This window comes from Tiliqua scincoides, chromosome 1 (assembly GCF_035046505.1).
Source record: "Tiliqua scincoides isolate rTilSci1 chromosome 1, rTilSci1.hap2, whole genome shotgun sequence".
Lineage (NCBI taxonomy): Eukaryota > Metazoa > Chordata > Lepidosauria > Squamata > Scincidae > Tiliqua > Tiliqua scincoides.
This window is the reverse complement of record NC_089821.1, coordinates 100,051,503-100,073,415: the sequence shown is the minus strand read 5'-3', so window position 1 is coordinate 100,073,415 and position 21,913 is coordinate 100,051,503.

Sequence of the window (21,913 nt, the reverse complement as noted above, 5' to 3'; positions counted from 1 at the left end):
CAAGGGAGGGCACCAGGATGAGGTCTCTTGTTATCTGGTGTGCTCCCTGGGGCATTTGGTGGGCCGCTGTGAGATACAGGAAGCTGGACTAGATGGGCCTATGGCCTGATCCAGTGGGGCTGTTCTTATGTTCTTATCGCAACAATTCCTACTCTTGTTGGAAATCTAAGCTGCCACTTAACACCTCCAGACAGAGAGGAGAACTAGGGGTGAGTGGAGCATCCATGCTGCTGGAACAGGTGTCTGTTCTCAGGTAGCAGCTGTCTGGCAGGCATATCTGCCACAGAACTGCCACCCCTCCTCCATGTTCCAGTAGCCAATCGAGCTCCAGGACAAGCTCCAGTACTCATAGCACAGTGCTGCTGGCCATCACTCCCACACTACAGATTCCAAGCAGCATGCAAGAACGTGTATATGCCAAAGCCCATTTAGAAAAAGAAAAAAAGGGGGGGAAGTCTGTTTTTGATCATTTGCAGAGGAAGCTCGTAATCAGCAGCACAAATATAATTTGAGGGAGGGAGTTCACCCCTTATGAGTTTCACGTAGGAGACAAAGCCAATCAATGCGTCTTGTGTGTGTACATTTTGTGAACACCCCAGCAAGATTCATAACATTGTGGGAAATTTGCTGGCTTATTTTTTTTAACAAGGAGCCAAACTCTATAGACTTTTGCAGGGTGTTTGTGTATTTAAATGAGTGTTTCAAGAAGTCAAGCCAAATTGGTGTGCCTTCTTTGTTAGTCTAGTTTGGAGATTAGGATTCATCAATATGCTGTGCAATTTCAGATTCACAAATGTTTTCCTGTCATATGTTCACAGAACAATTTATTTTGAAGCAGCTTAGGGGAAAGCAAGTGAGCATAAACTCGGCAGTGCAGGACGCATCCGTTGCTTGTTTTTTTCACACTCATACTTGAATAAATAACCCCAAAACAAAATAATTTTATAGAAAAAATATTGCCATTTTCTGATGAGTTCATTGATGTTAAACTCATCTGCATCATCTGTGAGCTGCGGTTCAGGGAAGACTGAGGCCTGCTTAAACCCCTGTAAAAATCCATAAATTATGCCTGTGGTTTATACTCTGAGCCAAACTATGTATAACATTCAGCCTTTCGTTAACTGATAGGTTTAATACAGAAAGCATTCCTTTGTTTTAAAACAGCAGCTGCAGGGGGGCAGTGGTGTATTTAGAGTATGGCAGGCAATGAAAATGCTCTGGGCACCACTTGAAGGGGGGCACCACTGAAAACAATAGTAGAAAAACAATTCAGGCAGGCAGGGTAAGCTCCCTCCCTATATACAATGATCCCAGGCCACACTGTGCTCTCTGAGGCTACATTTGTACATCAGTGGTTTAACTTCCAGCTGGCTTCCAGTGTTGTCCATCCATTAATGCTCAACAGAATGTATCATTTGGCCCTATGTTCTTTGATGGCTACTCCGAGTTTCAAATCGCTGAAAGCCTCAATGCTGTACTTTTGAATGTAGCCTTGTTTCTAAAACCCAAGAACACCATCAGCCCTCAATTTTTCCTTCTTCTGTGCCTCTGCACTGTGCCTCCCATACTGTGAGCAATAACGTGAAGCATTAGTAGTAGTAACAGTGGATCAACTGTGAAGTAGCAGAGTGTGTGATAATGGAGAGCAAACTCTTTTCCTGGAAAAAAATGGTGGGTGTCATTTTTAAGAAGCCAGTGTGGTTTAACCGTGCATGCTAACAGCTTGATCCATAACCCTGTTGAACAAGCCCTTGGATTTAAACTGCATTCACCAAGAAGTGTCTTGGTATATGTTGAGGGGCATGGTGAGTATGTTTTCAGATAATGACATATTGCATCTCTTACACAGATGGAAGAAATGACCAGGCAATAAGGCCTGTAAAATACAGAAATATAAGAAGTACCTCCATGTATGCTACACTCATTTAAATATTATTTTTATCCCACCGCTTCTACACTCGCGATGGCTTGCAAACCATTAAAATACACTAAAATACCATGACAATAAAATCCAATTAAAATAAGTCATTAATCTGGGAGAGTACATACTTGCCTGGGGGAAAATGTATCATGATCTGGATAATTCTTTTTTTCCCCTTTTATTTTCAATTTCATGTTTTTCTCTTTCTGATATATTTAATGAGGGCTCTTATTTGTCTCCTGTTTATGTGTTTATGTTGTAATTTATTTGAGATCTGGGATTTCTCTGAAATGAAAATGGGGGGAAAACAAAATGTTTTTTAAAAGAAAACATATTGCATCTGTCTCATTCTACAGTTGGGGCAGTTTGTGAACTTCTTGTATCTCTAGGTTCAAAAACAGAAAGAGTGTACTGTATAGAAGAGAGTTGGGTGAGCCAGAAATGTAATTACTGATAAAGAGAAGTGGGTAAAGTCTTTCTAAACCAAGATTAAGGCTAAAGATGGCAGTGGAGGAAAAAAAAATGTACAGGTGATGCCTTGTTCCAGAACCCCTAGTGCTGCAGTTTTCAAATTCTCAGGGAGTTTGAAAGCTGCAGTAAGTCTTTGCAGGGGTGGGGAGAGAGGCAGCAGGGGCAGGGAGGAGGCAGCGGTGCGATCCCCAGGATCACACTGCTTAGGGGGGTTGCGCTGGCTTGGGTACATTTGCCCAAGCCTCCTGCAAGCTCCTGGGGGTGCGGGGAGCCCTGCATGACCTTCAGTAGGGTTCCCCAAGTCAGGGAAGCAGAGTGCAATCGCTCCACTCTCATTTTCCCTGACCTGGGAAGCCCTGCAGGTGCTCACACAGGGCTCCCCACAGCCAGGGACGGCACCCCAGTCCCTGTAGCCCCATCAGAAGGGAAAGTGGAGCAATTGCGCTCCACTTCCGGTTTAGCGGAGTGGGGTGCAATCGCTCTGCTTTCACTTTCCCTGACATGGGGAGCCCTGCCGAAGGTCGTGAAGGGCTTGCCACACCCCCGGGAGGCTGCAAGTGTACCCAAGACCCTGTAGCCTCCCTGAGCAGCACAATCCTGGGGATCGCGCCGCTACCTCCTCCCTGCCTCCTGGCTGCCCCTGCCCCTTAAGGGGAAAGGGACTGGGACCTTCAGGCTGTGATGTCGTGACACCCCAGTTTGAATACCACTGCCCTGGTGGATTAAAAAAAACAACCAGTGGATACCAAATCAGTGGAAAAATAACTTTAAAGTCCCACTTCCACTTTTCTTGCTCCTCCATTGTCACCCCAGAGTGCATCAGTATAGATACTATACTATACTCAGCCACTAGATGGGGTGAATAATGGAATGAAATTATAATTATTTAACAGCGTGAAGGTAGGAAATCCGATTTTGGGTCTTTTTTTCCTTATTACAAGGCATTTAAAGGTGGACAAGGTGGACCTTGGTATCAATGGTAAGTCAAATCAGTGGATACTGAGATTCCACCTGTATATGGAATCAGAGGTTTCCATCTTATCTCCTTCCACATCCCTACTGAACTGGTACAAACTTTTCCCCTCCATAATGTGAACTAATTACACTTGTATGTTGAATATGCCTCAAAATCTAGAACACAACTTATTTCCCAAATAGTAACTATTTGGTTGGTAAACTGGCAGCTTTGGTACCAATCTTCAATACAATCCTATGCACGTCTGCTGAGAAGTGAGTCTCACTGTATTTAGTGGGGCTTGTTCCCAGAAGGGTATGCAGAGGGTTGTAGTCTTAACTCATTTTTAAGCATTTTTAAGTCACTTGCCTAGGAGTAAGCCTCATTGAACATCCTGCCTTTTATTCCCAAGTAGACATACAGTGCCTAGGATTGCACTTTAACATATTTTTTAAATTCTGGAAATTACAGGATTTGGTAACTCCTGTTGCATGATATATAGAAAAGATGGCACTAAAAATAAAAATGTGTTCTAAGCTGCAAAGGAATGTCTGTAGTTAGCCATCCATAGACTTCTGGCAACGTTAATCCAAAGCAGTGGTTGGCTGGCTTGTGCCACTTGCTCCTATTCCACGATGACTGATTCATTAACGTCTCCATGCCTTCATAATTTTTGACAGTTTGCCTGTTTCCACCTGAAGAATGGTAATGCAGATATCATGCCAGCCTGATGAGGGGTCCAATTTGGAACCTGTTTTCAGTGCCCGGAGAAGCCAGTGGGACATTTTGATGTGCTCCATTGGCCCATCGCCTTTGAACTGACACCTGCACACTGAACAGTTGTTTATGGGACTGGAGGGGTATAAACACCAGGCCTGACTCAACTCCTGTCAGCAGGCAGCAGAAGTTCACAATAGTAAGGAGAAGAGGAGAGCAGGAGAGATGTTCTGCTCTGCCATCAAGAAGAGGATCCAACAGACGGTGTTGCTTTGGTGCTGATCTCATTTAATTTCATTGTTCCAACTGTAAGTTCCCCTGGACAACTTTCTGAATAGAAATGCCTTCATAAATACCTTACAAATACTGTATGATAAGAAGAGGGCCTCTAACATGCAGAGTGTTTTCCTGCCATGCTGAGAAGCCACAACTAGCTCTTGTGCTTCCAGACTGTTAGCTTTAGCTTGAAACTTCTAGGAATGTTTAAAGCCTACCACCTTTAAAAAAAAAAAAATAAATTATGATTCACATTAGAATCTTGCCCCCCTCTAACAAGGGTTTCTGGTCAGCATTTTCCTTTAGTTCCAGGGACATGAAAGACATTCATTGTGAGGTTTGTGGACAACTTGACTATGAACATGTAGGTTTGCCTCCATCACTGGCCCTGTTTCTGTGCCTTTGAACAGCATCTTGATCCATAGAAGTGTAGGGCTGAAGGTCTTCCAAGCCTGGAGAAAGACACTCTATCCTGCTTCATTTCTGTGCATGGAGCAAGCCAAGAGTAAAAGCTGGCAATCTTGCTGATGAAAAGCTTGATGGTGAGTCCAGGCCTGCCTCTTGCACTCTGTGCTGGGACAGTAGTCTGGGTCCACAAGCAAGAGGGAAGGTGAAAAGCAAATATAATGAAGACAAGAAATGACCATTGACATCCTAGTAGTTCCACCAGCTTAGGTGAAACTGACAAAGCTATTGGTTGGTTGGCTGGCAACCTTCAGTCTTGAAAGACTATGGTATAAGCCTACAGCACCCGGTATTCCCAGGTGGTCTCCCATCCAAGTACTAAATTGATCTGCTCAGAAGTTCACATACATTGTACAATTGGTGATGGTGGTAGAAGTGACAGTAGTAGTAATAATAATAATAACAAACCAGTTTCCTTAGAAATCATCTGTGAGACGGAGGGTCTGTAAGCACTTTATGGGAGCATTTTTACAACAAGAAGATCAAGAGTGAACCTCCTGGGTTTTTTTCTTCTTCTTTATTTCAAAGACAAAGCTCAGCTAATGGAGACTCATATGCTTTCTGGGAATCCAGCATGCCTGGAACTGCCTCTATCCTAGCAAACTCGGCAGGGCAACAAAGATCTGTGTGTGTGTGTGTGTGTGTGTGTGTGTGAGAGAGAGAGAGAGAGAGAGAGAGAGAGAAGGTGTGGAGAGGACAGGAAAAAAAACCCTCTCCAGTGGCTCATTAATTCTGCACCATTCTGATCAGAGCTTTCCCTTGCTCTGTTAAGGTTATTCATGTTCAGGTAGCTCTTCTCTTCCCTCTCCCTTTGGAAAAAAAAAAAATTAAATCTCTCTCCCCCCCACCTCAGAATGTTATATTATTAATTGCCAATTTGCATATGTGTGCAGCTGCTGTTTTGGCATCCGATTAGCTTGCTGGAGGTATCGTGGAGCATTTGGCAGCTTTCCTCTTTGGAGGAAAAAAGAAAAAAAGAAAAAGAAAAAGCAAGAGAACGAAGAAGGCGGCCTCCCCTAACTACAGAACAGCTGATAGTCTATCAGCCATAGACCCTGATGGCGTGAATTACAATTACACTACTTTTCACACTAAATCTGGGTGATAGCTACTTGGAAAGAAGTTTCATCTTTTTTTTTTTTTGTACCACAAACTGGAGAGGGAAAAAAGAGAGAATTACATGGTCATGCTGTGCTTTTAAAGGCAGTTTGGGTCACTTTTGTCTATTTAACACCTAATTCCGAGGAGTCTATAGGCATCTGGGAGATGTGAATGGCGCCTAACGATGATTTAGCTGTTGAGGGGGGATTTTTTTTTTCTTATATCTACTGTAGATAATCTACCTCAAATTACATTTATTAACAAGGCGACCGGAAAGTGTTAGTATTGTGAGATATTTCATTGATTCAGTAATTTGTGGGGATGTTTAGTTGTCTCCAGAATCATTGGAAGAGGTAGCTTATTTATTTTATTATCATCATCATCATCATCATCACTATTAATTAGCCATTTTCAAAATCCATTGAATGCAAGAGACTATAAGCCAGCAGCTAATGACAGGGCATTGGAGACCTGAGGTTCAATCCTTTCCATGTTTACACAGAAGTAGGTCTCAGGGTGTGTCATAGGAGTGACTGCTAAGTATCCATAGGACTGCAGACCTAGAAAAAGCCATTTGAGGCCGTAATTAAAAATTGGGTATGTCAGCCCCAGTCCTGACCTTATTTAACTGAAAGTAACAACTGAGTCCTATGTATGTTTACTAGGCAGTAAGCCCTGCAAGCTTTATAGCCATAGGACTGCAGCTTAAATTTCACTAGCCCATTTTGTCCAGCTAAAGTTATACACTACAGCAGTGTTTCTCAAACTGTGGGTTGGGACCCACTAGGTGGGCTGCAAGCTAATTTCAGGTGGGTCCCCATTAATTTCAATATTTTATTTTTAATATAGTAGACTTGGTACTACCATAGTATATGACTACATTTGGAGAAATGTTACAGATCAGTACTTTTTAACAGGCCACTATGTACAGTATATACTTTTAACAATGATGGGACTTACTCCTGAGTACATGTGGGTAGGATTGCAGCCTAGGATTGTGAAAATTTTTGTTGCTTGATGATGTCACTTCCAGTCATGACATCACTTCCAGTGGGTCCTGATTCTCCTTCTAAAAAGTGCCAGTGCTAAAAGTTTGAGAACCACTGTACTACTGAGCCTCACTGATGTCACTGGGAAACTTCAGAGAATGTTCATCTCTTCCATTGAAATTAATGGGACCTTAAGGTGCTGCTGCTGTGACAGATTGTATCCATTTATCTGAATTCCCATTGCAGTCTTGAAATGTCTGACTGGATGGTCTTAGCCCATTTAAGAGCCCTCAGCCTGATCTAGCTCACAATGTTCTTGTGCAAATAAGTCCTCATCTGCCCTGAACCGCTTGTAGAAAACCCAGGAATGCAATTGATGCTAGATCAGTTTTGCTCAGTACTTGCTTGGCTGCAACCCCATTGCAGTGATTGGAAGGGAATAGATTCCAGTGAAGTTAGTGAGCCTGCCTTTTGAGTAAATTTGTCCAGGGTCGCAATTTTAGGCTAGAGAACCAGAATGCAACCTGTAGGTATCCACGACAGGTATCCTGTCTACCTGGAGTGACTGGAAACTTCACTCCTCTTGTGAGAGGATTTCAGAACAGTGGGGGGGGGGATTAGAGGTGTGAAACTAGCTGTAGCTGTAAGGCAGGCAGCCCAGTCCACAACTCCCTGGCAACCCCATCCGTGCACACTGAATCCGGATAACAGGTGCTTTCAGTTCAATCAGGCTGACTTCCTAAACATCACCAGTTAGTACATTGAAAATCTCAGCCTCCATTTGAAGTACTGGACTGGGAATGTCATTCCAGAGCTTTCAGTTGTGACCTCAGGAGCAGATACGTCACACAGACTGTATGTGGTTAGGATAATATACAGCCAGATCCTATGGCTGAGTACTCGGAAGTAAGTCCCATTATAGTCAATGGGGATTACTCCTGGGTAAGTGTGGATGGGATGGCAGCCACAATGGATTTGTCAGTATTAAATATTTCATATGCAGAGAAGTTGTGTGTGCGCGTGTGTGTGTGATCTCCTTCTCACACCCACCTCTTTATGTGTCTCTCACGCTTTCAATGCTGTCTAGGACAGAGCCCAATCCTATGCCTGACTACTCAGAATAAGTTCCATTCTAGTCAGTGGCTCTTACTCCTGGGTAAGTGTGGCTAGGATGGCTTTGTCAGTATTAAATATTTCATGTGTGTGCGTGAGAGAGAGAGCGCGCGCAGGCACCCCTCCCTTTGTGCGCCTCTCTGCTGCTCCAGGCTGGGTCCTGGCGCAGCCACTGGGAGCAGCCTCCTCTCCTCTCCTCTCCTCGCCTCGCGAGCTTCCTCCCCCCCCCCCCCCCGGCCTTGATTGATCGCCCGTCGAGCTGCATTTGGTGTAAAGAGAAACTTCACAGCTTTATTGGCTCCCGGAAGACAAAACAAACAGAGGCCGCCACGCGCGCGGCGCGCCAACACCCAGCCGTCCCGGGGCTGCCGCTGCTCGCTCAGCCCTGCCCGGCGGTCCGCGCGCCAGCCCAGCCGAGCAGCAGCGCCCCGGGAGCGGGCCCCGGCCCTGCTGCCTGCAGCTGGCTGGCTCCCTCCCTCGGGGCTCAGGGATCCCGCTTCGCGCCACCCAGGCAAGCGCGCTGGGCTGCCCCTTCGCCGGCGCTCCCGCTCCTGGGTGGGCGGCAGGCAGAAGGAGCCCCCCGGACGGGTCGCTTCGGGCGGCTTCCCACCTCGAATAATCGCGAATCGGGCTGCAACCCTACCCACACTCTCCTGGGAGTAAGTCCCACTGACTATAATGGGACTTACTTCTGAGTAGACTTGGGTTCTCAGGCTGCAATCCTATCCACACTTACCTGGGAGTAAGCACTATTGCCCATAATGGGACTTAATTCTAAGGAGACGTGCATACAGGGGGGCTTAGTCATGGTGCCCAAGCTTACAACACAAGCCTGGCTGAGTCCGTCTACTCAGAAGTCAGTCCCGTTGTGTTCAGTGAGGCTTACTCCCAGGAAAGCGTGCACAGGATGGAAGCCTTAACTAGCTCTGGAAGAGCTGCTCCTTCAAGTCATTCAGGTGGCAGCCTCAGAAACAAAAAGGACTGGCATGGAAGGATCCCATCCCAGTTCCGCCTTCCTTCCAGGTCACACTCAGGACCACCAAGGTGGATAAGTGCTCTCTGGGAGACCGAAGGGGGCGAGTACTGAGCACAGCCTAGTGAAGCACTTCTCAAACTTTTAGCCCAGGGGCCCTCTTTTTAGAATGTGAATCTGTCAGGACGCACCAGAAGTGATGTCATGACCTGAAGTGACATCATCAAGCAGGAAATTTTTTTTTTTAACAACCCTAGGCTCCAATCCTAACCACACTTACCCAGGAGTAAATCCCATTTACTATCATTGTTAAAAGCATATATATATATATAAAGTACATATCCTATAGATAGATAGATAGATTTGTACTTGTATATACAAGTACAAATCTATAATGTTTTCCCAAATGTAATCACATACCATGGCAGCATCAAACCTGGCATATTAAAAAAAATACTGAAGTGAATGGGAACCCACCTGAAATTGGCTCGCGACCCTCCCAGTGGATCCAGACCCACAGTTTGAGAAACACTAATGGTTAGAGAGTGTTGAACAGGTCTGGTGGTGGGAGGGAAGGAGGGGGATCCTGGTAGGAGGCCTGGACTCCAGCCCTGGAGCTCCTGTGAGCAGGCCCATAGCCAGGATTCTAGAGGTGGGTGGGCGGGCAACTATTTTTTCAGGGTGGGCAGATATCTATACTGGTGTGCAAAATGAAAGGATAAGTATGGAGAAACATCAAAGACCCGTAACTCACCCAAATTTCATGAAGAGGAAATATTTGGGGGGGGGGGTGTTGAAAGAGGAATTCATTATCTGTAAAGCTATGCAACAATAATTTGCATACAATAAATTCATCTCTGTATGCAACATAAAATGTATTTGTCTACATAGAAATAACATGCAACATATTTCATTTTGCACTCCAGCACAATACACAGGCTCGCATCCCTGCAAAAGTAAAACACGCCACTGTGATACAGGTAGTATTTATTTGTACTGAAAGCCTTTCATTTGCCGATGACACATTGCTGATGCATTGATACTAAAATAAAATTTATTTACGTAAAAGCAAGAGGAATGATATGCAAGTCAAATACAGTAACACCATTAAAATATTAATTAATTAAACATTAAAATATTAGTTTTTTACAATATTCATTACTTTTAAAAAGCAAAGTACAGAAGATTTCAATTTATTGAATCTGCCTAGTAGAGCTGAATTCTCCTATCTTTCTGAGAGTTGAAACTCCTTAGAACCAGGGAGTGAAGCCATTGTGTGTATTTGGGAGGGAGGGCATGAGTACTACCTTCAGAGCCTAGGTCAACCAGACAGGTAGACCTGGGCTCCTGATTGAGCTTACTGCCTTTGTGGCTGTTTGCTGGGTGGGTAGACCCGGGCTCCTGCCTGAACTTGGAGCCCAGGTCTACCTGCTTGGGTAGACCTGGGGTCCTGATTGAGCTTATAGCCTAGCTATTTGCTGGGCAGGTAGACCTAGGCTCCCATTTTAGCCAACTCCTTGGCGCCCATGCAGTGGGCATTTCCCTGGCACCCAATTTTGCTCTCCATCCCAGTGGGTGCCATTCCCTACTGACAGGACAGTTTGGAGGATGGGCATGCACCCATGGTCCCCCAGGACCCTGTTTTACTCACTCTACACACCTGCTGTCTCTCTCCCCCCCCCCAGCCCTGCCAGAAGCACCAAGCCCTCTTCCCTCCTGTGCATGAGAAAAATGTTTCAAAAAGGGCTTCAACTCACCCCCAATTGACACCAAACCAGAGCACAGCAGGCAGCAGCCTCCAGGACCCTACACTAGGCATGCTTGCTCCCATGCAAAAAATGGAGAGCACTAGAATGAACATTTTTCAGCAGGTTCCTTCCTTCCTGCCTCTCCCATGTCATGTAACTATCAGGGGATCACTATGGTTGGCCCCTAAGCAGGGTTATTGACAGCAGCCTGAGTTGATTGGAGGAGGCTGTCTGTGGGGAGGGACTGAGCTCTCAGGGAACACAAGCTACAATGGAGGACATTCAATCATGTTTGGAGGACAACGGGCTGAAAAAGAGGACAGGTTTGGGAAAAATGCTAGGGGAGGCTGCAGAGACTGGGATGCACTCACCAGTCCCTGCAGCAGCCATCCTGGGGTGCGGGGAGCCCTGCTTGAGCGTCTGCAGGGCTCCCCAGCCTTCCAAAAGTGAAAGCAGAGTGATCACACTCCACTTCCGGTTTTGTGGAGGTGGCGTGCGATCGCTCCACTTTCACTTCTGACAAAATGGGGAGCCCTGCAGATGCTTGGGCAGGGCTCCCTGCACCCCAGGATGGCTGCTGCAGGGACTGGTGAGTGCATCCCAGTCCCTGCAGCCCCCCTGAGCGGTGCAATCCTGGGGATCACAATCCTGCCTCCTCCCTGCCTCCCCCTGCCCCCACCTCTTAAGGGGAAAGAGGCCAGGGCCTTCAGGTTGGGGCGTCATGATGCCCCAGTTTGAAAACCACTGATGTAAGGGGTTTCCTTAGCTCAGGGCTGCACTGTAGCTGCATGTATGCTAGAAAGTTGGATAGGATTGGCTCTTAGGTTGCATTCCTATCCTTACTCCCTGGGATTAAGCCAGATAAGTAGACATGCATAGGATTGGGCTCTTGCAGCCCACCAATGCTGCAATCCTAGCCACGCTTACTTGGGAGTAAGACCCATTGACTATAAATGGGACTTACCTCTGAGTAGACAGGCATAGGATTGGACTATAAGTGGGACTAGTGTTGCAGCAGCCTTAATATAGCTTCTTTCCACTGGTGAAGGGTAGCTGCTCCTTCTCTTCCCCTCCCCCTCACATCCAGTCAATCTGCAGCACAGCATGAAGAAAGAAAGTCTAATTCAGCTCAGTGGTGGGACTTACTTGGGATTGGGCAGCCTGGGCATGTCAAGTGGGTTTGTGTTTTGGCTAACAAAGAAAACCCTCCAAAGCATGGCATTGCCCTCCAAAGAGTAGGCAGCAGGCCTTAGAATAAAAGTGCTTCATTAAAAATCTGCACCATCTGAAAGTATCATAGGTGTTTTATTTTTAATTGAAAGCCCTATTTCCTGAAGTCAATTGACCTCTAGGAGGTCAATCTACAAGTGATATAATAGCAGCCTAATGCCATTCCAATGGAGGTCCACTGGTGGGCAGGAATCTAGAGTGCCTACTGAAGAAGGGCCCAATCCTATCCAACTTTCCAGTAGTGATGCAGTTGCACCAACAGAGCACCTGCTGCATTCTGGGGGAGGGGGCAATCCTAAAGGTAGAGGAAGGAAGATTCCCTTACATCAGGGCAGCATCAACACTGGAAAGTTGGATAGGATTGGGCCCTAAGTCATACAAAAAGAAAGCTCTGCCCCCATAAATGACTGGGGTTTGATCCCAGTTTTCGTCAGTGAAACCAGACAGAGTGGCCAGGCTGACCCTTAGCATTCTTGCTCTTGGAGGGTGTATTGGAATTGCAGAAGACATTGCTGAGGAGATAGGGTGTGGTGTCCACAGTGCCCCTTGCTCTAAGTAAATGCAGGGTTAAAGCCCAGGTGGTAGCTGGAGGTGTGCTGCACAGCTGCAGCCACTAGAGGCTAAAGTGAACCTGGGAGCATATAAACAGAACCTGGAGGAACTAGTGGTGTGGGTTGTAGAAGGAGTGCAGGTTGGAGAGGAGACTGACTTGGCTTATTGACTTTGGAGTTGGACTGTGACTTGGAGTATTGACTTTTCATCCTTCCAAATGAAATACAACTTCCAAGGTCTCTCTGACTGGCCTGCCTGCCTGCCTGCCCCCTGGAGTCAGCAGGGCCTTGCCCTCCTCAGTATTGTGGATGAGAAGAAACTCAGCCTTAGAAGAACCCTTTGACTGAAAGCTTGGAAAAAGAAATGATGGCCGATGAAGGGGGGGGGAGGATGGACTGACCTTCCCCTTCTTCTGCTGAGTTTCAGGCGCGCCAGGAGGTTCATAGAGCAGAATCTGAGCATCTCTGGGTTCCCAAGATGCCAACTGAGTTTTGCAGAGGTGTCGATAGGAATGAAACAGTGTTGTCGCCTCCTCATCTCCTCTCCCCCCCCCCCCAGCATCGATGAGTGGAGAAAGGATGAAGGGACACATTGCCTTCTGTAGGATTTCCTCGCCTGGTCCTGAAAGTGCTTCTCTCTCCTGGAGGGCCACCTGAATGTCTGGACTAGTCATGCAGTGGGAATTCTTCCTAGAGACAGATAGCAGGCCCAGGCACTACATGCCTTCCAGGGAACAGGCCCCATGGGACTTACTTCTGAGTAGGCACCCCTGGGATTGCACCATTACTCCACTCAAGACAGTGATCTGAAGGGAGGGGACGGTCTTCTGCTCACATCCTTGGAGGGAGATCTCATTGGGAACAGACAATTGGCTTGCTTCCGACTGGACAGGGTGAGGCTTGGGCTTTGTGCAGTCCTTCCTCTGCAGCTCAGTGAGACTTCCTTGCCGTGTAAACAACACTGGTGGGGCATCCACTCGTGGGTCTTCAGATTCCTTTTCCCTCTGTGTGTGTGGCCAAGAGCCTCTCCTGATGCCTCTCGCCCAGCGCAGGCACGAATGCAGAGGGCTGAGGAAAACCAAGCGGAAAGATTTCCGAGCCATGCCTTGTGTCTGGGCTGGCTGAAGAGAAGGCAGACCGTGCCCCAGAGATGGGCCCCTGCACTGCTCCCTGACAAGCTTGCAGAGAAAATATCCTGCAAAGCAACAAACCCGAATTATTTCATCGTGAACATCATCCAGTCGGGGGGCAGGGCAGGGAAAGGGAGGATGAGTCCCCCAGGGGTTTTAGAGTGTGTGTGTGTGTGTGTGTGTGTGTGTGTGTGTGTGTGTGTGTGTGTGTGTTTCAGTCCTGGGACAACTTGCCCCGAAATCTAGTCTCATTCGATCCGTGTCTCCACCTGTGCTTGTAGTGCTATTGGTGACTTTGGCTTGGTGTGTCAAAAGGTGGGGTGGGGTGGTGGTACCCTGGATCTACTTGAGGGTGACCAGCTACAACGGAGGGCAGAGTGCCTATACCTATACCTATACACTATACTAGTTGTAGTGTATAGAAGAGAGAATTTGGGCAGGTGCCCAAATATGGAAGGGTTTGAAAATGGGAGAATTAGAACAGACAAAAGAAAATATTTCTTTACTCAGCGTATGGTTGGTCTGTGGAACTCCTTGCCACAGGATATGGTGACGGCATCTGGCCTGGATGCCTTTAAAAGGGGATTGGACAAGTTTCTGGAGGAAAAATCCATTACAGGTTACAAGCTATGATGTGTATGTGCAACCTCCTGATTTTAGAAATGGGCCATGTCAGATGCAAGGGAGGGCACCAGGATGAGGTCTCTTGTTATCAGGTGTGCTCCCTGGGGCATTTGGTGGGCTGCTGTGAGATACAGGAAGCTGGACTAGATGGGCCTATGGCCTGATCCAGTGGGGCTGTTCTTATGTTCTTATGAAAAGCTGCACCAGCCAAAACTTCCTCTTCTGTACAGTGGTTTAATGTATAAGCACTCTGCCCCCATCTGGTAACCCTAAATAAAGGGCCATTGAGCAGAACAGCAACACGCTTGTTATCGTTGATCTGAATTCAGTAGGGTGGCCAGAAACAAAGCAGGAGGGCAGAAGGTCTGGTCTAGAGGGCAGAACCTCTGTTAGCCCGAAGATAATAGCAGAAGTTCGCCAGTTCGAGGACACCGGCAGCTCCCTGAACGGAGCTTGTTGGTTCTTGAAAGAGAGAACCTCTATGATTGTAGAAATCCCCTTCAGGGATTTAGAAACGCCTGCTTAAGTCAGGTGACCAGAAAGGTGGTATATAAATACCTAGTTATTGTTATTATTATGCCTTTAACGATGGTGTTGCAGAAGGAATTTGGGCAGGTGCAGCTTTTTAAACCCTTCCATGTTGAGCTGCATGTTGAGCGAGCCCAAACTCGCTCTGCTACACCATCGTTAAAGGCATAGGCACTCCATGTATCCAGTCACCCTCTCTACATGAGAATAATGCATTGACTAGGTATTTCACATAGATGGTGACTGTGCGTTAGATGTATGGCAATCTGCTTCTAACATTAGTTAAATAAGGGGGGGGGGAGAGAAGCAGGCCTGTTGCCTTGGTGGTCAATTTGGTGGTGACCTTCTTAAAAAATAACTCCTTGGGGGAATACTGTGCACACTTACCTGGAAGTAAGTAGTTCCACTGAACACATGGGGCCTTACTTCCGAGTAAACGTACCTAGGCTTGAGGATCGGGACATCTTCACAGGACGGGAGCGGCAGCCTGTGTAGGTGATTGAAAGGTTCCCCACGTGCTTGCAGATCCGTGTGCCTGAGACCCCTTTAGAAAAGCCACGAATTGGGGCTCGAGGGAAAAGATGCAGAGAGATGCAGGATGCACTCAAGTCAACCCTGAAGCGCTGGACGTCGAGACTGGCTGTGATCCTATCCACACTTACCTAGGAGTGAGTCTCATTGACTACAATGGAACTTACTTATGAGTAGACATGCATAGGTTTGGGCTCTCTGGGCTCCGCTTCCGTCCTCCTGGAGCTGCCTCTTCGCAGCAGTTGCAGGCTGGGGACCCGCGAGTGGAAGCCGAGGCTCCGCGCCGCGTGGGCACAGGGCTGGCTGCTGATTCCCCCCGCCCTTGCACTTTGACATGTCGTGGGTGGCACGCGCCCAGCGTTCCCGGGGAACTTGGACCTGGCTTCCGACGCCCTCACCCTACTGTCCAGAGTTATGTGTGGGGGGCAGAGTCTTCCCACCAGCACTGCAGCCACTTGAAATGGGCAAGGGCTGGCAGACGCAGGCGCTCGGCTCCACCTGGGAACCTCTTCCCTTCGGAAAGGAGCGTTCTCACCCTCCCCCCCCCCGCCGGCTCAACCAGTTGCAGGTCAGATCTGTCCCCTCCCCAGGATGCCTCCAGGAAGGAGAAATTCAGAGCAAAACGTGGCTGTCGTGCTGCTGCCTTCCTGCAGAGACCCCAGCGCAGACTGAATGTGTGTGTGGGTGAGAGAACAGGACCTAAGGCCGGTTTCCAGGAAGTGGTCTGTCTGGGTGATCTACGCTCTCTACTACAGTGCAGTGTGACTGTGACAATACTGAGGACAGCTTCGCTCCACAGTAAATCGCCTACTTAAGCCATTTCTGCTCAACGTTGCATATACGCAACACGGATCAAATGTGGGCCGGACAGCAATGGGTTAACCCATTGTGTATATATTTGGTCCCTGTTGCATATATGCAACGCTGGGTAGAAACTTAAGAGGAAAGCAGTTCGAGAGGCAGGGGAGATCCTGCGCTCTTGTGACTTGGAAAATGTTTGGTCCACCGGGGAAACGCTGACCAGGGTTGGATCGAGGCTGCAGTCTGATGCACACTTACCAGGGAGCAAACACCCCCCCCCCACACACACACACATACAGGCACACACACTTCAACAGGTCGGCGTAAGCGTGGACTGGGTTGCGCTGCTGAAACCCTTAGATCAGACCAAGAGGTGACAGAGGTGTGAGTAGACTGGCAGCATCCCGGCCAATGAACTGCCCAGGATAGAGGCCTTCCCTTTCTGTCTCACGGGATAAACTGTGATGCCTTTCTATGCCTAACCGTGAAGGAAGTTCCCCAGGATGTGGTGATGGCACCTGGCCTGGATGCCTTTAAAAGGGAATTGGACCGATTTCTGGAGGAAAAGTCCATCACAGATTGCAGGCGTGTTGGCTGTGTGCAACCTCCTGATTGTAGAGGCAGGCTGTCTCTGAATGCCGGCTGCGAGGGAGGGCACCAGGACGCAGGTCTCCTGTTGTCCTGTGTGCTTCCTGAGCCACCTGGCGGGCCACTGTGGGATGCGGGCTCTTGGCCTGAGCCAGCCGGGCCCTTCTTATGTTCTTAAATGTAGGCTCACCGCTTGACGGGGGAACGAACAGCCTCCCTGCTTTGCCAGGCCCAGAGAGCAGGACCAAGAAGCGACCTTACGTTTAGAGCCAGGCCATTTTGGGGGTGGCCCAACAAAGTCTGATTTGATGGGACTTCTCGCGTTTGGTCAGTTTCTTCCGGGGAGAAAAGGAGCTGCATGGAGGCCTTTGGGGCGGAGGCCTATTTGCAGGCGCTCCACGATCCGCCCGAACTTTCCTCCTGGGGCTCCATGCACTGGTGAGCTGTCCGGCGGCTCCGCGGCAACTGCCTGGGCTCCAGACAGGGCGAGCGGCTTCTCCCCACACCCGTTGTCCGCACAGCCTCGGGGTCCACCATCTCGCTATAGCCCCGCGCTGCTCCTTGCCCGTCCAATTACGGTCTGGGTGCCTAATTAGCGAGCGTGTTCTCCACCACTGAGACTGTTTATCAATTAGGCGCCGCCTAAATACCTTCCTGGAGGTCCAAAGGTGAGGAAGGGAGCAGCTGGGCGAGATCCTTCAGCAGGGAAACTCCTCCGGCCCCATCCAACAACTGGCCCCGCTAGGAGGCTCTGGTGCTGGGCTCCCTTGCAACAGCAGCTCCCCACACGTGAATCCCCACCCACCTCGTCAAGATTCCCCTTTTTGGGTGCACTCGGAATGCATCCGCATCAAAGTTTGGACCTCCTTGGCCCACCACCAAGTAGTCACTGACGGGCCGCAATTTCTCTGGGACCAACAGGACAACTCATACACGTGTTCCTGTGGGGAGGGGGTGGACTGGTGTGATTCCACCAATTATGGATGCAATTTATGGTAGGCAACAGTCGTGTTCGTTTTGTGGTAGTCGTCACATTCCCGTGGCTTTCAGTGGGGCAGGATTACACCGAGGGTAGACACCTTCCTCTGCTTTACACACCTTCCTCTGCTTTACGCATGGCAAGCCAACAGATGAAGCTTTTCCTGGATCACTTGGAGCCCAATCCTATGCATGCCTACTTAGAAGTAAATCCCATGGGGCTTACTCCTTGGTAAGTGTGTATAGGATTGCAGCCTTAGTCAGTGACGGGAAAAGGGTTCACCTGTTGGATTTCGCACGTGACAGGAAAGGAGAGATGGCTTTACTAGCAACGGACTGAACGTGTTGACGATCCGAGTTAAAGATCCTCAACCAGCTTGTGAAATTGCATGGGCACCTCGCAGGACGGCGGCGCTTTTCGAAGGACTCCAGTGGGGAGGCACTGCTTCACCTGCCTCCCCACCCACCGCACGTCCCCCCACTCCCAGCTTTCACAAGGTGGTTGTGTCAATTTCACAAGGTGGTAGAGACTGCCAACAGAATATAACTTTGGAGGAGGGGCGCAGTCCAGTAAAATGAGGCTGGTCTGGATCGTAGAGACTTGGAAGACCACAGGCGCTGCTGGGGGGGCAGGAGGCACGTCAGTAGTGGAGCATTTGGCCACGCTTCCTTTCCTGCGGCAGCCGAATCCTGTTGTCCCCGAAGGGGCTCCTGGGGCATCCGCTTTTCAGAGCTAGCGAGGAGGGAGCGCTTCGAGGGGAAGCCGCACTTCCTTGACCTCTCTGGATTTCAGGGGGAGCGACTGGAACACGCGTTTAAAAGCCATTTCTGCCCAACGTTGCGTATACGCAACAGGGATCAAATGAGTACACCTGTGGGCTGGGCAAAAATGGGTTAAGTCTGCAATCTTCTCTCCCCCGGAACTCTCTGGGGCTTGCTTCTGAGTAAAAAACCCTTGACTGGCTGAATCGTGTTTGGCTGACGGGTATCCTTGGGACCAGGGTTTAATTTCCAGGCAATTATTTGCAGAAAGCCGCCTGGGGGTGTCCACCTACCAGCTCCGCCTTGGGGCAGGCCTGGGAGAACAGGCCTTCCCGATGCTCGCCTTTTTGCCACCGCTGCGCTTGTGACTTCTCCACCATCAGTCACCCCAGGCCGCGGTGGAGTCAGGACTTCGTTTCTCTTCTTGGGCTGCTTTCTTCGTCTCGCACCTGGGAAGGGAAACCAGCCAGAACGGAACAAGAGAGCTGATTAAGGAAAACTTGGGTCTGGAAGGGCAAAAGCAGGTCTCGTGAGGAGTCAGTCTTTGCCAGTGGCCCAGCTGGCAACCAGAAAGTGGGGGATCTTTTGGTCATGCTGAGCTTTCCAGCTCCCCCTTCCCTCCCTGCCCTTTGAAGGACAGATCTATGTTGGACAGAGCCAGCCTGCTATTTTGGGAAATCCCACTGTAGCCCCAGACAGCTTTCGCCACACAAATCAGAGCCACTTGGCGATCCACTGCCCGGACAGGCTTTAGGAACATCTTGGCCTCTCCAGCTACAGCTATCGTTGGATGTTCAAGAGGCCCCGCTATGTACGTGCAGATTCTTCCACCAGGGCGGAAAAAGGGACCTGTCAGCTAGCAGGGATGAGGGGATCGATATATGTGGCAGGGACAGGTGGAGGCAGGGGAGACAGTGCCTCCCCACCAGAGTCCTTCGAAAAGCACCGCTGTCGTGTGAGGAGCCCAAGCACCCACAACCCACGCGCTCCGTGTTTGGGCATCTCACACGACGGCAGCGTTTTTCAAAGGACTCCCGTGGGAGGCACTGCCTCTCCGGCATCCGGCATCCGGTGGATGGCACGTATCAGGGACGTGCCATCCACCGCACGTCCCTGATACGTGGAGCCACTGGAGCCACTCTCACAGCCCAAGCCTGCGCATATCTACTCAGAAGTAAGTCCCATTAGAATCAATGGGGCTCACTTCCAGGAAAGTATGGATAGGATTGGGCTGTCGGGTCCTCCAGCGGCATCATCGCAAAAACAGTGCGAGCAAAAAGAGGCGGGGTGTCTGGTCAGTCAGTTGGTCAGGGACCGTCTCTCCTTCCACTAAGGAGCAGCGCCGAATGAGGCTGCAATCCTATCCACACTTACCTGGGGATAAGCCCCATTGACTATAAGGGGACTTACTTGTGAGTAGCTATGCCTAGGCTTGGGTCTGAGGCATCTTTCCAACCCGGATGCCCAAAGCCCAGCCAATCTCCATAGCCCAGGACGAGCCCCGGATCCTTTCGAGGCTCTTCCCCCTCCCCACGGCTCGATCCAGACCGCGCACCGACGTGAACGAGCCGCCTCCTGTTCGCAACCGGAGAGCGCGCAGGTTACCTCTCCCCGCCACACCACGCGTGATAGCACCACGGCGACCAGGGGAGGCAGCTGAAACTGACACGTAGCACTGAAACACCCACATACGCGCACGCTCGCTTATTTTGGGATTCTGCTGGGTCAGAAAGCTGCAGTCTCCCGAAACCCCTCACCATCTGCAGCAGAAAGAACTCTTAGGAGAGCTCCTAAAATATCCTCGCACGTAGAAGGCTGAGGACCACAATGAACCGTCCCTCTCGGGAAGCGAGCTGGTCGAAGAAAGCGAAGTGGAAGCCCAAGCCCATGCCTGACTGCTCGGAAGTGAGTCCCATTATGTCAGTGGCAGTGACACTTACTCCCAGGAAAGTGTGCGTAGGATTGCAGTCTGAGAGCCCAATCCTATACCTGTCTACTCAGGAAGTAAGTCCCATTATATCAATAGCATTTACTCCCAGGAAAGTGTGCATAGGATTGCAGTCTGAGAGCCCAATCCTATGCCTGACTACTCCGAAGTAAGTTCCATTAAATCAATGGCACTTACTCCCAAGAAAGTGAGCATAGGGATTGCAGCCTGAGAGCCCAATCCTATGCATGTCTACTCAGAAGTAAGTCCCATTATAGCCAATGGGGCTTACTCCCAGGTAAGTGTGGATTGGATGGTAGCCTGAACTGGCGACGAAGGTGACATTGACATGAAGCGCCATGGGCATGGAGGTGATCTTTGGGGGGAGTGGTGGTTCCTTCTGGCTCGGGGTATCTCCTGCCCTTTGGCAGCCCAGAGTCAACCCGGGGGCTGGGAGCCCGTCGGAAGGCTCCTCGATATCATCGTTCAGCAGCACAGGCGACTCCTTCATGAGGCATCTTCACCCAACATCAATATGTTGTTCTCTTCTCGTTACAAAAAACATGCAGTTTGTGTAAATCTGTAATAAATAATATTTTAATGTTCCAGGGAAGTGTATAGTAATCAAAATCTTTAGGGGCAGGATGGAATGGAAACTGAGAAGGATTTGACAGTAAACAAGCCAGCGCTCATTCCTCTGCCTCGCACTGCTCATCAGAGGCGGCACCGGGGCTTCAAGATGCTACGTGTGCTGCTAAAGACTCCATCCTGGAGGAGATGCGGCCGGGGCCCAGAGCCAAGCTGGGTCCGGGATGATGAGGGACCCATCGAGAGGGGGAGAGGGAGTGCCACTGCTTTGGTTATTTTCTTTTGTGCTGGGGTGTAACCTGAGCACACTTACAAGCAAGTCCGACTGAGCTCAATGGGAATTGCTTCTGAGTCAACGAAGCTCTTACTGCGCTCATGTTAGTCTTGGGAGGGCTTAGGGGTCTAGGGAGCGCCAGAAAACCCTACCCCTTGCTTGGTCCTCCCTGTTCTGCTTGAGGCTTCTTCAAGGAACTTCTACGATTTCCATAGAGTTGGACTGAGTGGACTCGGAGTCTGAGCTTCGGTTGTACATTGAATATGGACCATGACTGGCCGCCAAGTGATGTCGGTTTTTAGGCCTCGGCATCTCTATGGGGAAAGCTGTGAGCTTTCCCTTTCCCAGAATGCTACCCTGGAAAGGTCCTCTTGGCTAGTTTTTGATCTGGGAATAGGATCCACTGCTTAATCCATCAGGGCTCTCAAGAAAGTCAGGGCCACGATGCTTTTGAAACTCTGATCTCATTTCCAGAATGTGAAGGAGATGGGGTGGGTTAGGCTTATTCATAGAGAGAGCACTTTATCTGATGCGCCAGGTTTCGGCCCTGACATTGGAAAATGGTTCCAAGTCTCAAATAAGAAGGGGGGGAATAAACCACCACCAATCCCATCATCAATAGAAAGAACCAAATGACCTGGAGCTCTAGTCAGTGTGGTTCTCAAACGTTTA